Here is a 16,281-nt window from a genome sequence, read left to right as displayed (position 1 = left end):
TGCTCTGCCGTTCATCACGATCATGGCTGATCATCCAATCAATAGCCTCATCCTACTTTCTCCCCATAACCTTTGATCCCATTCGCCCCCAAGCCACCAGCCGCTTCTTGAATACATTCAATGTTTTGGCATCAGCTACTTCCTGTGTAATGAATTCCACAGGCTCACCACCCTCTGGGTGAAGAAATGCAGATTGCCAGCCTTCACACATTAATCCAGCCAATAAATATCAGCAAGCTATTCACCAACAGTAGCATCACACGTCAGCGCTATTCCTCCTCACTCGTAAACACTTTACACCTTCAGTAACTAGAGAGTAATCAACATACTGGCTGGTTTTACCCTCTCCAGCTCAGGATCTAGTTCAACATAAGGTGGGTGTGGAATACAGGACCTTTGTGGCCTGCGTGACACTACTTTTACCACCCCAATAGCATGACAATGTCTCTCTACACATTCTGCAATCTCCGCCACCTACAAGAACATAAACTTAAGAACTAAGGAGTAGGCCATCTGGCCCCTTGAGCCTGCTCCGCCATTTAATAAAATCATGGCTGATCTTTTTGTGGACTCAGCTCCACTTACCTGCCCGCTCACTTGTGGGGATGGGGACGGCGCTTGGAAAAGTCCACCCAACCTTCTGCAGCACGGTGGCACAGTGGTCAGCACTGCTGTCTCAGGGACGCAGATTTGATTCCTGGCTTGGGTCACTGTCTGTGTGGAGTCTGCATGTTCTCCCCGTGTCTGTGTGGTCCCACCGCTGTCAATAAGGTTTCCCGTTCTCTGCGCACCCCCGTGGCAGAGGGTGCATTGAACGCGAATCCCCACTGTTGACAGGACCAGAAGATCCGGCCCATTGAAAGAGACTTGAAAGAGATCCGCTCAAACCTCAGACATAATTCCAGTCTGTATTTAGTCATCGTCAAGAGACTGGGTGGAGTGGATCTAATTATAAGCCAGCAAAGCTCTGCTGATGTATAATTATAATGGCAAACACATGAATTCAGGCTCAGAAGTGCCATGAGTTGAAGTGCTTCTTATGGATGTGGGTGAACATTGCGAGACCTTCCCCTTTAAGAAAATGTTCTTTTTGATGATTTGCCCCACCTGTAGGTACAGGTGGATTCCATTCATTCTCTGTATCCATTCTGCAACTAATTAAAGAGACTGAACTCCTGTGTGTGTGTGTGTGTGTGTGTGTGTGTGTGTGTGTGTGTGTGTGTGTGTGTGTGTGTGTGTGTGTGTGTGTTTGAGTGTGAATGTGTGTGTTTGAGTGTGAGTGTGTGTCTGTGTGGGTGTGAGTAAGTATGTGTGTGTGTGAGTTTGTGTGTGTGAGTATGTGTATGTGTGAATATGATTGTGAGTGAGTGTGTGAGTATTAGTGTGAGTGTGTGTGTGTGTGTATGAGTATATGTGTGTATGTGAGAGTGTGTGTGAGTGTGTACAAGTGTGTGTGTGAGTGTGTGTGTTTTTGTGAATATGTGCATGTGTGAATGAGTGTGTGAAGTGTGTGTATATGTGAGTGTGAGTATGTGTGTGAGTGAGTGTGAGTGTGCGTATGTGTGTGTGTGAGTGTGTATGTGAGTGAGTTGTGAGTGTGCCTCAAATGCAAGCTATTTGACTGTCACAGCCAGATGTATCCTTCCCTTCTTCAGTGTCGTTGCCAGTGCGACTCCAGCCTGGGGCATCGGACGGTGATCAGGAGTGAGAATCCTGGCTGACTTTACCCTCTAAAGCTGGGTAATATTGAGACTACTGGTGGATTCCCTCTAAAGAGACGCCTATCTCAGCACGTAGCGGAGACCTCACCTCGGACATTCCTGGTTTCTCTGGCTCAGTTCCTTATTAAATAAATCCAGACCACAAACAACCAAATGGCACTGGAGTGAGGAGTCTTCCTGTAAGCTGTTCCCAGTATGCCATCTAATTCTATTTATTGCTCCTGTTCTATGCTGTGAATACTTGACTCTATCTCCTAAATCAAGAACAGCTTCTTCCCTGCTGTTGTCAGACTTTTGAATGGACCAACCTCACATTAAGTTGAGCTTTCTCTACATCCTAGCTATGACTGTAACACTACATCCTGCACTTTCAATGAACAAAGTGCAATGAGGATTACATCACAGGAACAGGCCCTTCAGCCCTCCAAACCTGCAAGGACCAACTCCCTTGTTTCCTTTTCTATGAATGGTATGCTTTGTTGGTATAGGATGCAAGAAACAATACTTTTCACTGTATGCTAATACATGCGACAATAATAAATCAAATCAAAAACCTGTCCCAGTCCCTCCCTGCTCCTGTTACAGTTAAGAAAGTCCACCAACACCTCTACTTTCTCAGAAGATGAAGGAAATTTGGCATGTCAGCCATGACTCTCACCAACTTTTACAGATGCACCATAGAAAGCATTCTTTCTGGTTGTATCACAGCTTGGTATGGGCTCCTGCTCTGCCCAAGACCGCAAGGAACTACAAAGGGTTGTGAATGAAGCCCAATCCATCACACAAAATAGCCTCCCATTCATTGACTCTGTCTACACTTCCCGATCCCTCAGCAAAGCAGCCACCGTAATCAAGGACCCCACGCACCCCAGACATTCTCTCTTCCACCTTCTTCCATCGGGAAAAAGATACAAAAATCTGAGGTCACGTACCAACTGACTCAAGAAAGGCTTCTTTCCTGCTGCTATCGGACTTTTGAATGGACCCACCTTGCATTAATTTGATCTTTCTCTACACTCTAGCTATGATTGTAACACTACATTCCGTACTCTCTTGTTTCCTTCTCTGTGAACAGTATGCTCTGTCTGTGTGGCGCGCAAGAAACAATACTTTTCACTGTATAATAATACATATGGCATATGCTTTGTCTGTATAGCGGACAAGAAACAGTACACGTATCCAAAATGTGACAATAATAAATCAAATCAAAATCAAATTAAATATCTGATGGAATTGGATTACTGTTTTCTGTGCAAGCAGATAGAAACATAGAACAGTACAGCACATTACAGGCCCTTCGGCCCTCAATGTTGTGCCGCGCTATGTCCAAACCCAAGATCAAGCTATCCCACTCCCTATCATTCTGGTGTGCTCCATGTGCCTTATCCAATAACCGCTTGAAAGTTCCTAAAGTGTCCGACTCCACTATCACAGCAGGCAGTGTATTCCACACACCAACCACTCTCTGAGTGAAGAATCTACAGTAAGAAGTCTGATACTATCAAATAAATCGGTTGGACTTAAACCTGGTGTTGTCAGGCTTCTTACTGAGTTTACCCCAGTCCAACGCCGGCATCTCCACATCATGAAGAATCTACCTCAGACATCCCTCCTATATCTCTCACCATGAACCTTATAGTTATGCCGATATTTTCAATAGAATGTTCATGAAAATACGAAACTATCGACAGATTCTTCCGAATATCTGGAATGTCCTAAGCTGAAGTTTATGATTAGGGCACCACTTACCTCATACTTGTCGATATTCAGTTGTTCTCAGAAAGATGATGGCGTAGTGGTAATGTCACTTGAACTAGTAAACCTGAAGGCCTAGGCTAATGCTCTGGGGAATGATAGTTCATAATCCCATCCTGGCAACTGTTGGGATTTAAATTTAATTAAGAAATCTGGAATATAAAGTCACAATGACCATGAAATCATTGTTGATTGTTGTAAAGACCCATCTATAAAGTAAAGTTCATTTATTTGTCACAAGTAAGGCTTACATTAACACTGCAATTAACTTACTGTAAATTCCCTTAGTCACCACACTCCGGCACCTGTTCGGGCAATGCACCCTATCCAGCACGTCTTTTGGACTGTGGGAGGAAACTGGAGCACCTGGAGGAAACCCACGCAGACACAGGGAGAACTCGCAGACTCTGCACAGGCAGTGACCCAAGGTCGGAATTGAAGCCAGGTCCCTGGTGCTGTGAGGCAGCAGTGCTAACCACTGTGCCAAGGTGGAGGATTAGCAGGGTACATTCGTGGGGTTCAGAGAATAGGGCCTGGTGGGATTGTTGTCAGTGCAGACACGATGGGCTGAATGGCCTTCTTCTGCACTGTAGGGTTTCTATGTTCCCTTGAAGCTCCTGTCCCTGGATCACTAATTTCTTCTTCCCCTGCACCCCACTGACCCCACTCATTCACTGCCATCAGCATCCCCTCCCCGCTATTAAAGTCTCTCATATTATCTGATTTATTATTGTCACATGTATTATCATACAGTGAAAGGTATGTTTCTTGCGTGCTATACAGACAAAGCATACCGTTCATAGAGAAGGAAACGAGAATGTAGTGTTACAGTCATAGTTAGAGTGCAGAGAAAGATCAACTCAATACGAGGTAAGTCCGTTCAAAAGTCTGACAGCAGCAGGGAAGAAGCTGTTCTTGAGTCGGTTGGTACGTGACCTCAGACTTTTGTATCTTTTTCCCGAAGGAAGAAGGTGGAAGAGAGAATGTCCGGGGTGCGTGGGGTCCTTGATTATGCTGGTTGCTTTGCCGAGGCAGCAGGAAGTGTCGACAGAGTCAATAGCTGGAAGGTTGGTTTGTGTGATGGATTGAGCTACATTCACACAACCCTTTCTGGTTCCTTGCAGTCTTGCTGCCTGATGTAAGATGGATTTGGAGACACCGGCATTGGACTGCGGTGGGCACTGTGGGAAGTCTCACAACACCAGGTTAAAGTCCAGTGTTTGGTTTATTTGGTAGCACGAGCTTTCGGAATGCTGCCCCTTCATCAGGTGAGTGGCGGCACGGTGGCACAGTGGTTAGCACTTCTGCTTCACAGCTCCAGGGACCTGGGCTCAAACACTGGCTTGGGTCACTGTCTGTGTGGAGTTTGTACATTCTCCCCGTGTCTGAGCAGGTTTCCTCCGGGTGCTCCAGTTTCCTCCCACAGACCAAAGATGTGTGGGCTAGGTTGATTGGCCATTCTAAAAATTGCCCTTTACTGTCCTGAGATACATAGGTTAAAGGGATTAGTGGGTAAATATGTAGGGATATGGGATAGGGCCTGGATGGGATTGTTGTTTAGAACGGAGTTGAGGAGGAACTTCTTCACTCAAAGGGTGGTGAATCTCTGGAATTCTTTGCCCATTGAAGTGGTGGAGGCTACCTCATTGAATGTATTTAAGTCACGGGTGGATAGGTTTCTGATAGAATGAAGGGTTATGGGGCGAAAGTGAGAAAGTGGAACTGATCCACTTCAGATCAGCCATGATCTTATTGAATGGCGGGGCAGGCTCGAGGGGCTAGATGGCCTACTCCTGCTCCTATTTCTCATGTTCTTATGTTGTTGGTGCAGACTCGATGGGCCGAATGGCCTCTTTCTGCATTATAAAATCTTTATGATTCTAAGTGAAGAGCAGCGCTCCGAAAGCTCGTGCTACCAAATAAACCTGTTGGACTTTAACCTGATGGTGTGAGACTTTTTACTGGTGTCAGATTGGCCTTTCAACGAGCAGTTTCAAGAGGTCAGCAAAGGCGATTTGTTTTAAATCAGTTTGAAGCTGTGCAGGAAGTTATTGTGACATTTGGACAGTGTCACTTTAAGGCGCATTCTCAAGCCCGGAGTGGCTGGGGTGGCTAACAGAATGCCCTGGGGCTACCCTCATCCTTTCGGGGGTTTCATTTTTGTTTAGAAAATTCAGATGATAAGCATTTTTTAAAAAAACGCATTTAACACCGATAAATCATACATTTATTTGCAAACTAAACAGGGGAATGAGAGCGCAGGCGGATTTCCTCATTGCCTAACACGCTGGGGCTTTGGAGGCTGGGCTATAAAAGAGGCTGGGGGAGGCACGCTCTTCCTCTCGGCTTACTGGAAGGTAGTGGGGGAGACAAGAGGAGGATATTTGTGAGAGTGTGTAGTTTTTTTTTGGATGGATTGAGGGAGGGTAGAGGTTTGGAATCGGCTGGAGGGAGGCAGGGGGAGATGGAGAGATTGAGTGAGGCTGGAGGAATTGAGTGAATAAGGCGGGAATGAGGAAGGGGAGGGTAGCCGGGGGACTGGAGTGAGGTGTGGGGACTGGGAATCCCTCAGGCGGAAGCCAGTGGATACAATGTAGCGGCTGAAATTGCAACAGTGTCACAACGTTCTTTTTTCGAACGTGGAGCCTTAAAGGCGCCGCGCCCCCCTCTGATCCCAATCTTAAAGTGAAGTGGGTGTCCCTCAACTCCTTCCAATAATAGTGGGGTGGTCTGGCCGGGGGAAAATGATGAATGGAAAAACCACGTGGATTGGGGCATTGTCCACATGGATTGTGGGCGGCCTGTTTTGTAGGGTGGAGGGAGGTAGGGAAAACTGGGAATGATGGATAGAAAAATCACGTGGATTTTGGGGCTGCTGGATGGACGTGATTAATAGGGGGATTATGGGGAAAAGGCAGGAGGATGAGAAGAATATTAGGCGTGGTTGAATGGTGGAGCAGACTCGATGGGGTGAGTGGCCTAATGCTGCTCCTATGGCCCATAGGGATTAGGGCATTGCCCACATGGATTGTGGGTGGTCTGGGGCAGGAGAAGAAAGCTGTAACTATCGAATGCAGAAATCAAAGTTTATCTTTTAGTCAGAAGTAGGCTTACATTGAGAGTGCAATGGATTTACTGTGAAAATCCCCTAGTGGATTGGGGAATGGCAGGGTGGTGTTTCAGGAGCTGCTTCTCCCCCCTCCTCGTGCCTGTGTAAAGCGGTCAGGAGCAGGGCCATGTTGAGGTTTTTCCTTTAAGGATGGGTAGGAATTCTTTTAATTAAAAAAACTTTGAATTAGTATAAAGGGTTTGGAATCTTCTGGAATGCAGCTCACTGAGAGGGTAAGTGTCCATATTGAATTGCGAGAGATGTATTGATGTTTAAATAAACTGATGGAGTCTTCAATTATTGTAACCCTCATTGTGCCCCACCCCCACCCCTGGCCTTGGTCCTCACCATGATGTTAGCACTGGGCTCTGATTCATCTCTGAGGGATACATGTGCCACCTGGTGACTTGACATTCCAGGTGCCTGAGTGAGGACCTTGCCTGGGGACCTGTCCACTTTCAATTCTTAAATACGTGTGTACAAATAATATTGCTCGAGAGCTCGTGGTATCACAGTATTTCAATGCAGGTTGTGCATCCTGCAGAATGAGGAAGTAACATTTTCACGCTTTCAAGAAGTTGGATAGTTCTTGGGGTTAAAGGGATCAAGGAACATCTTTCTGTCTTTTTAAATTCTTGGGATGTTGGTCATCCCTAATTTCCTTTTGAAGGAAAAATTAGGGCTGTGCAGTGGTTAGCACTGCTGCCTCAACACCAGTGACCTGGGTTTGATTCCTGGCTCGGGTCACTGTCTGTGTGGAGTTTGCACGTTCTCCCTGTGTTTGTGTGGGTTTTCTCCAGGTGCTCTGGTTTCCTCCCACAGTCTGAAGATATGTGGGTCAGGTTGTTTGGCCATGTTAAAATTGCCCCTTAGTGTCAGGGAGACTGGCTAGGGATAAATTCATGGGGATACAGTGTAGATGAGATTGTGGTTGGTACAGACTTTGATGGGCTGAATGGCCTCCTTCTGCACTGTAAATTCTATGAAGTCAGTGGCTTGCTTGGCCATTAGAGGGCAGTTGAGAGTAACAGCCTTCTGAAATCTAGAGAGCAATTAATACAGCTTGTTGTAGAAGGTTCCATTTTGTGGGGGGGGGGAAGAACGGTGCTTGCTGATCAGACTGGTTTTGGTGGGATGTAAGTTCCCACTCATAAGAACATAACATAAGAACATAAGAAATAGGAGCAGGAGTAGGCCATCCAGCCCCTCGAGCCTGCCCCGCCGTTCAATAAGATCATGGCTGATCTGTTGTGGCTCAGTTCCACTTTCCCGCCCTCTCCCCATAACCCTTAATCCCCTCTCTTATCAAGAACCCATCAACCCGCTTCTTAAAAATATTTAGCGAGGCAGCCTCCACCACTTCAACAGGCAGAGAATTCCAGAGATTCACCACCCTGAGTGAAGAAGTTCCTCCTCAACTCTGTTCTAAACCGCCTCCCCTTTATCTTGAGGCTGTGCCCCCTAGTCCTACTGTCTTTTTTGAGCAGGAAGAGTCTCTCCACCTCTATCCTATCCATCCCATTCATCTTATACATCTCAATGAGATCTCCCCTCATTCTTCTAAACTCTAACGAGTACAAGCCTAGTTTATTCAGCCTCTCCTCATAGCTCAATCCCCTCAACTCCGGTATCAGCCTAGTAAACCTCCTCTGCACTCCCTCCAGGGCCAAAATATCCTTGCGCAGGTGCGGCGCCCAAAACTGCACACAGTACTCCAACTGCGGCCTCACCAATGCCCTATACAGCTGCAGCAAGACCTCTTGAGCCAATATTTTCTTGTTGAATGGTTTTTAACACATTTATATGTCAGTGTTGTACAAATGTGACCTGCCTGTCATTAACCCTTTAACGACTAGTCTTCATCACAGGCCCTGCAAGTGAAATTTACCAAAGGGGGAATCTATCCATTAACCTTTAATTGATTTGGAAGTCTTGTTTTGAATTAATGCATCACAGATGGATTACAAAGTGCTAGATAGAAGTTAGATGCCTGGATTAGGCCATTCGGCCCTTGACCCTGTTAATGCTTGTTTGTTCATCTCAAGTAGGTGTACATTAGCACTGCAATGAAGTTAGAACGTAGAAAACATAGAAAAACTACAGCACAAACAGGATCTTCAACCCACAAGTTGTGCAGAGCATGTCCCTACTGACTAAGCTCACCTATAACCTTCTGGACTGTGAAATTTCCCTAGTCACCACACTGGTGCCTGTTCAGGTCATGCTCCTAACCAGCACATCTTTCAGACTGTGGGAAGAAACCCATGCAGACACAAGGAGAATGTACAAACTCCACATGGCTGGTGACCTGAGGTGGGATTTAACCTGGATCCCTGGCACTGTGCCACCCCATCATTCATTAGAATCACCCAAATCAATAGTCTGATCCCTTCTTTCTGCCCCCCTGCCCACAATATCCTTTGGTCCCTTTAACCCCAAGAATTCTATCTAACAACTTGAAAGCATACAATGTTTTGGTCTCAACTACTTGCTATGGTAGAGAATACCACAGAATCACCACTCACTGCGTGAAGGAATTTCTCCTCCATCTTAAAAGATTTATCCCTTAATTTCAAGGCTGTGAGCCCCTGGGTCTGGACATTGGGACAATCCTTCCTGCATCTACCCTGTGTCTAGTCTTAGAATTTTGTAGGCTTCCTCTTGTGGCCTAGTAATAACTGGTCAACCACAAACCTAAGGTCCTTGGCTCCAATCCCAACATTGTGGATGGTGAAATTGTCCTGGGGCTGGCATGGGTGAGCTGGGAAATGTGTATAATGCTAGTTGCGTGGCATTTCCTCAGTTCTAAGTGGTTTTCCATGTGTGATGTATGTGTAATGTTTTAGTTTCTATATTAATGCAACTAATATAATTTGATTGTCTAGGTGGAAAAGGATCTTGGTTTGGGATTGGCAGCAATTGCTAACTGGTAAGTATTTAAATTTCCTTTTAACTTTGTCTCACTTGCCCATTTTCTGTGTGGGGGATTCACCTTCAGATTAGAGCTAGCTCCAGGGATGAGGTGGCACAGTGATTAGCACTGCTGTCTCAGTGCCATGGATCTAGGTTCAATTCCTGCCTTGGGTCATTGTCTGTATGCAGTTTGCACATTCTCTGTGTGGGTTTCCTCAGGGTGCTATGGTTTTCTCCCACAGTTCCAAAGATGTGCTGGTTAGGTGGATGGGCAATGCTAAATTGATCCTAGTGTTGGGGGTTTAGCAGGGTAAACAAGTGAGGCTACAGGAATAGGGCCTGTGGGATTGTAGCTGGTGCAGACTGAGCTGAATGGCCTCTACTGTTGGGATTCTGTAATCTCACATGGTGATGAGAGCCATTGACTCCGACTACAGTTCCCATTGCTTTGGGAAAGCAGCCAGGCTGATCAACATGTGGACTAAATGTACATAAACTCTTCCACCTTCTGTTGTTGCCCGGGGGGGGGGGGGGGCCTGTGAGAAATAAAGGTCTGAGGTCACATACCAATCGACTCGAACAGCTCTGCTGCCGTCAGACTTTTGAATGGACCTACCTTGCATTAAGTGGATCTTTCTCTACACCCTAGCTATGACTAACACTACATTCTGCACCCTCCTTTCCTTCTCCCCTATGTACTCTATGAACAGTGTGCTTTATCTGTATAGTGTTCAAGAAACAATACTCTTGTATGTCAATACGTGACAATAATAAATCAAATCCATTAAGCTGAGCTTTCTCTATACCTTAGCTATGACTAACACTACATATTCTGTTGTCTGTCCTTTATGAATGGTATGCTTTGTCTAGCACACAAGAAGCTGTACTTTTCATAGTGTATATCAATACATGTAACAATAAATCAACACATTAAGCTGAGGATTTGAGGAAAAACTTTTCTAACCAGGAGGGTGGTGGAGGCAGGATGATCTACCTGGATGAGTACTTGGCATGTCATAACATTCAAGGCCAAATGCTGGCAAGTGAGATTAGGTGGGTGGGTCAAGACACTTGGTTTTTTTGATTTATTATTGTCATATGTATTGGGATACAGTGAAAAGTATTGTTACTTTCACAGTATACAAGCAAAGCATACTGTTTGTAAGGAAATGAGTGTGCAGAATGTAGCATTGTGCAGACTCAATGGGCTGAAGGGCTTCTGCATTGTTGTATTCTGATCTTCCTCTATACCCTAGTTATGACACTCCCTTTGAGCAGTATGCTTTCTGTATAGTGTGCAAGAAACAATATTTACTGTATATCATACATGTGACAATAAATCAAAAATTAAAATAACTATGGCCTTCAACCTGTCCCAATGGGGTGTGTTTTGTATTTGATTTATTATTGTCACTTGTGTTAGCAAACAGTGAAAGGTATAGTTTCTTGCACAGTATATAGACAAGCATAGAAGGAAATAAGAATGTAGTGTTACAGTCACTATATATAAGGGGCTGAGGTGCCTTATAGACCCCAATAATCACATTTTGATTTGACGTGTCTTAAGTTTCCTTTGTACCTTTTGTTTCTGTTCGGGCCGTTCCCCCTCCTTTTGGGGAGCTGCCCCCTTTTTCTTCGTCCGAATGTAATTTAAGTTTGTTTACTTGTTTGGCCCACCCAAAAGACCCACCATGTAACAGTTTTGGATCTGGGTCACAATTATAATGACATTGGGAGCAGGTCTTAGCCATCTAACATGTGGCTGAGCTGTGGGTATTAGATCAGTAGTTTGGGTTGGAAGTTGGGTTAAGGAGTTAAAAGTTAGTAGTCTGATTTAGTCTGTTTTTTTTTCAGTATGAAAACCTGTATTGACAGATCACTGCTCTGGGAGTCTCCCCTGCTTTGCCCAATGATGATTAGCACTGGGCTATGAGTGTGGCTGATTCAAAAGTGCTCCTGCTGATTTTGACATGTCAGCAGAACTGAGGAGAAGCATGGGAGGCTGCTTGGTGCAGGTGGGGGGAGTGACTGAGACCTGTCAGGCAGATTTGTAGTTAATGTGAAATCTCCAGCCAATTTCAGTGTGGCTGGATAATTGAATGCAATTCACAACCATTACTAACAGATTTTTTTTTTTGCAATAGGTGTGACTTCAATCCTGAACACCTGCAGAGCATGTTCTCCAAGATGGGAATGAACATGGATTGACTGTACCTGGACTAGGTGGGGGGGTAAAAAAAATTGCCCAGGAGTTGTATTCAAGTCCCTTGTAGGGGATAGACCCTCTACACTGATGGTAACTTTGTTTTGCAATGTAACATGGATTCCCAGTCTACCCCAATGATACTTTACAATCAAATTGGCCCTGTAGGCCCTCCTAGCAGGCAGTGCTATAGTATTGTCACTGGTAATCCAGAGACCTGGGGTAAATGCTGTGGGGACTGGGGTTCAAATCTCACTCTGGCAGATGGTGGAATTTGAATTGGATAAAAAAAATCTAATTTGATGTCTACTGATGACCATGAAGCCATGCTGTCAAAGCCCATCTGCCTTGCTAATTTCCTTAGGGAAGGAAGTCTCCTGCCCTTAACTGGCCCAGCCTACATGTGACTCCCAATCCACAGCATTATGGTTGGCTCTTAAATGCCCTCTGAAATGGCTGAGTGTGGCACTTCAAGACAATTAGGGATAGGCAATAATGCTGGCCTAGCCAATGACACCCATGAACAAAGTGTAGGGATGACCTGTTTCCTGTACAAACTGGGTTGAGTGCCATCTCTCAGGCAGGAAGGTGGTTCCTATCCCTTGGCCTGGTTAAAGCCTGGCCTTGTGCAATTTGTAGGTGCCACCCTCACAGGCTGGCACCTGCTTCTGAGACTCTTGCTGTAGCCCTGACCACTAGATGAGTCTTGTTTGGATATATTATTTTTAGAAGTTTTTATGTAAAAATGCTATCTGATTAAAGAAATGTATTCTATCTGTGTGATGTCTCTTTACTGGTAAGTTTTATATTCACTAAGATGTGATTATTACACTTGAGCTGCTTAAAATTTGTGTGATGTTGGTGTTGGACTGGGGGGTGGGGGGGAGGCACACAACTCCAACACCAAGTTAAAATCCAGTGGATTTATTTGGAATCAAGTTTTGGGAGCACTACTCTTTCCTTAACTGAGTGGATGAAGGAGCAGTGCTCCAAAAGCTTGTGATTCCAAATAAATCTGTTGGACTTTAAACTCAGTCTCAACACCAGGTTAATTTGTTAGTGTCACAAGTAGGCTTACATCAACACTGCAACTATAAAAATCCCCTGGTTACCACACTCTGGCACCTGTTTAGGTACACTGAGGGAGAATTCAGCATGGCCAATGCACCCTAGTCAGCACATCTCTCAGACTGTGGGAGGACACTGGAGAACATGCAGACATGTTTGTAACCCAAGCCAGGAGTCTAATCTTGGTGCTGAGAAGCAGCAGTGCTCACTACCACTGTGGCAGGATGGAAGCTACAGTGGATTCCACACCCATTGGGACTGGGACATTTTATTGAATCTCTATTAGCATTTGGTTTATTGCTTTAGTTTCTTTTTTTGTTTTGGAAGTTCCCCAGTGGTTAACACTGCTACCTCAGTGCCAGGGACCCAGGTTTAATTCCCTGTGTAGGTAACTGGAGTTTGCACATTCTCCCCATGTCTGGGTTTCCCCTAGAGTCAAGTTTACAGCATGGAAACAGGCCCTTTGGCCCAACTTGTCCATGCCACCTGTTTTTTAAATCCCTAAGCTAGGGTGCTCCAGTTTCCTCTGACAGTTGTAGATTAGGTGGGTTGGCCATGGCAAGTTGCCCTTTAGGGTCAGGGGAACAAGTTAGGGTAAATAAATGGGGATAGAGCTTTGGGTGGGATTGTGGTCAGCATAGACATAATGGGCTGAATGACCTGCACTGTAGGATTAACTGAAAGCTGGAGGTGGCTATTTGGTCCTTTGAAACCTGTGCTAACCTCATTTTCCTGCACTTGCCCCATACAAGAATAAGGTTTCAGCCCCTACTGCCTTTTAAAAAAAAAGTACTGCATTTAAAAAAAAAAATTGTGGGACATGGGCAGCACTGGCTGGCATTTGCCCATCCCTAGTTGCCCTTTAAGATGGTGGTGAGTTACCTTGAGCAAGCTGTGCTATGACCCCCTCAACTCACCAAGTTTTACAGATGCATCATCGAAAGCTTTCTTGTATCACAGCTTCTTATGACTCCTATAAGACACAGCAGAATTAGGCCATTCAGCCCATTGAATCTGCTTCCACCATTGAATAATGGCTGATGGTTTTTCTCAGTCTCCTGCCTTCCCCAAACCCCTGATTTCCCCTTATAATCAAGAACCTATTTATCTCTGTCTTAAAGACACTCAGTGACCTGGCTTCCACAGCCATGTGTGGCAGAGTTCCACAGATTCACCACTCACTGGCTGAAGAAATTTCCCCCTCATCTGTTTTAAAAGATCATCTCTTTAGCCTGAGGTTCTCTCTGGTTCTAGTTTTTCCTACTAGTGGAAACAGCCTCTTGTCTGCTCTATCCAGGCCTCACAGTACCCTGTAAGTTTCAATAAGATCCACCCTCATCCTTCTAAATTCCCAACAAGTACAGACCCAGAGACTTCAACTGTTCCTCATATGTCAAGCTCTTCATTCCAGGGATCATTCTTGTGAATTTCCTCTGGACCCTTCCCAAGGTCAGCACATTCTTCTTCCCCCACCCCCCCCTTAGATATGGGACCCAAAACTGCTCTCCAGATTCCAAATGAGTTCTGCCCAGATCCTTCTACAACCTCAGAAGTACGTCCCTGTTCTTGTATTCTAGCCCTTGACATGAATGCTAACGTTGCATTTGCATTTCCTAACTGTTGACTGAACCTGCAAGTTAACCTTAAGAATCTTGAACAATGACTCCAAGTTCCTTTGTGTATCTGATTTTCTAAGTGGTTTTCCATTTAGAAAATAATCTATATCCATTCCTCCTTCCAACGTAAATTAACCTCTCACTTGTCCACAGTGTATTCCATCTGCCACTTTGCTAAACTGTCCAAGTCCTTCTGCAGTCTTCCTGCTTCCTCAATATTACCTGTCTCTCTACGTATCTTTGTATTATCTGCAAACTTAGCAACAGTGCCTTCAGTTCATTCCTCCAAATCATTAATGTATATTGTGAAAAGTTGTGGTCCCAGCATTGACCCAAGGCACACCACTGGCTGCCATTCTGAAAAAGACCCCTTTATCCCTACTGAGTCAGCCAATTCTCTATCTATGCCAGGATCTTAATCAAAACACTATGGGTATTTAACTTATTTAACAATCTCCTACTCAGCACCTTGTCAAAGGCCTTCTGGAAATCTAAATAAATCACATCCACTGGTTCTCCTTTATCTAACTTCCTTGTTCACTCCTGCTGTGCCCAAGACCACAAGGAATTCTAAAGGGTCATGAATGAAGCCCAGTTCATCATATAAATCAACCTCCCATCCACTGACTCTGTCTACACATCCTGCTGCCTCAACCAAGTAAAAAGTCTGACAACACCAGGTTTTAGTCCAACCGATTTATTTGATAGTAAACTCACAAGCTTTCGGGTTAGCCCCTTCATCAGGTGAATGGAGAGTTCTGGCCTCAGACAGAGCATATAAAGCACAGACAGTTTAGAGATTACTGATTAGAATGCGAATCTTTACACCTAACCCGCTGTTCAAGTGCAAGTGATGGGAGAGTGGGACGGAAATCATAGAATCCTTAAAGTGCAGAAGAAGGCCATTCAGCCCATCGAGTCTTCAGTGACAACAATTCCACACAGGCCCTATCCCTATAAACCCATACATTTACCTGCCAGGCCCTTGAACCTATGCATCCTGCGACACTAAGGGTCAATTTAGCATAGCCAATGCACCTAACCCTTCACATCTTTGGGGAGGAAACTGAAGCACCTGGAGGAAACCCACGCAGACACAGGGAGAATGTGTGAACTCCACACAGAATGACCCAGGCTGGGGAATTGAATCTGGGTCCCTAGCGCTGTGAGGCAACAATGCTGACCACTGTGCCACCTGATCTTTGGAACTAGCTCTAATCTGAAGGGGGAATTCCACACAGACAGTAAACCAAGCTGGGAATCAAACCCAGGTCCCTGGCGCTGTGAGGCAGCAGTGATAACCACTGTGCAGCCCTAAACTCTTTGAAAGACAGTGAGTAGTCAGGATCTGGAAGGTGCTTATTGTCTGGGAGGAAAGGGGCAGAAAGATGGTCTAAGCTGGAAGGCAAGAGAGGTGGAAGGAAATTCATGTTGTGAGGGGTTGAGACAATAGCTGAGGTGTGAGTGGGTCTGTTTTGCCATTTGATAAGAGCATAGCTATTCTGATTGGAGTCTGAATTCTACTGTCCTGTCTGACTCTCCATAATCCTAGCTTCCCTTTCCGATCAAACATCTCAGCCTCTGGGGAAGAGAATTCCAAAGATTAATAACCCTCAGGGCAGAAGAAAGTTCCTTCGCCTGAAGGCGCCATATCTTGAAACTGTGTCCCCAGGTTCTAGACCCTTTCTCTCTGCAACCAGGGACAACATCCTCTCTGCACCTACCCTGCCATGTGCCCTCTCTGTTCTTCCTTTCCACGTAAGGCAGACAGGACCATTACCCCCAGGAATCAGTTGAGTGAACCTGCGCTGAGCTGCTGCAAGGATAGCGAGCATCTCAACACAAAGAGGGATGAGAAATCAGAATTGAACCAGCAAGGAAACAAGGTGAGAGCAA

At 45.3% G+C, this 16,281-nt stretch overlaps 1 long non-coding RNA gene and 1 other non-coding gene across 2 annotated transcripts; both read left to right on the top strand.

Annotated features, from left to right (window-relative positions):
- The first annotated feature begins 5,963 nt into the window (after positions 1–5,963).
- Positions 5,964–12,426, top strand: LOC145361678 (uncharacterized). Its single transcript, XR_013889851.1, has 3 exons — positions 5,964–6,818; positions 9,471–9,514; positions 11,643–12,426. It is a non-coding gene; the product is annotated as an uncharacterized LOC145361678 (long non-coding RNA).
- LOC145361807 (small nucleolar RNA SNORD88) lies at positions 6,927–7,019 on the top strand. Its single transcript, XR_013889871.1, has one exon. It is a non-coding gene; the product is annotated as a small nucleolar RNA SNORD88 (small nucleolar RNA).
- Positions 12,427–16,281: the final 3,855 nt, after the last annotated feature.

Source organism: Carcharhinus amblyrhynchos, chromosome 35 (genome assembly GCF_965287045.1).
Source record: "Carcharhinus amblyrhynchos chromosome 35, sCarAmb.v2.hapA, whole genome shotgun sequence".
NCBI classification, from domain to species: domain Eukaryota; kingdom Metazoa; phylum Chordata; class Chondrichthyes; order Carcharhiniformes; family Carcharhinidae; genus Carcharhinus; species Carcharhinus amblyrhynchos.
Note: the sequence above shows the minus strand (reverse complement) of the source record. Positions and strands in the feature narration are given on the sequence as shown.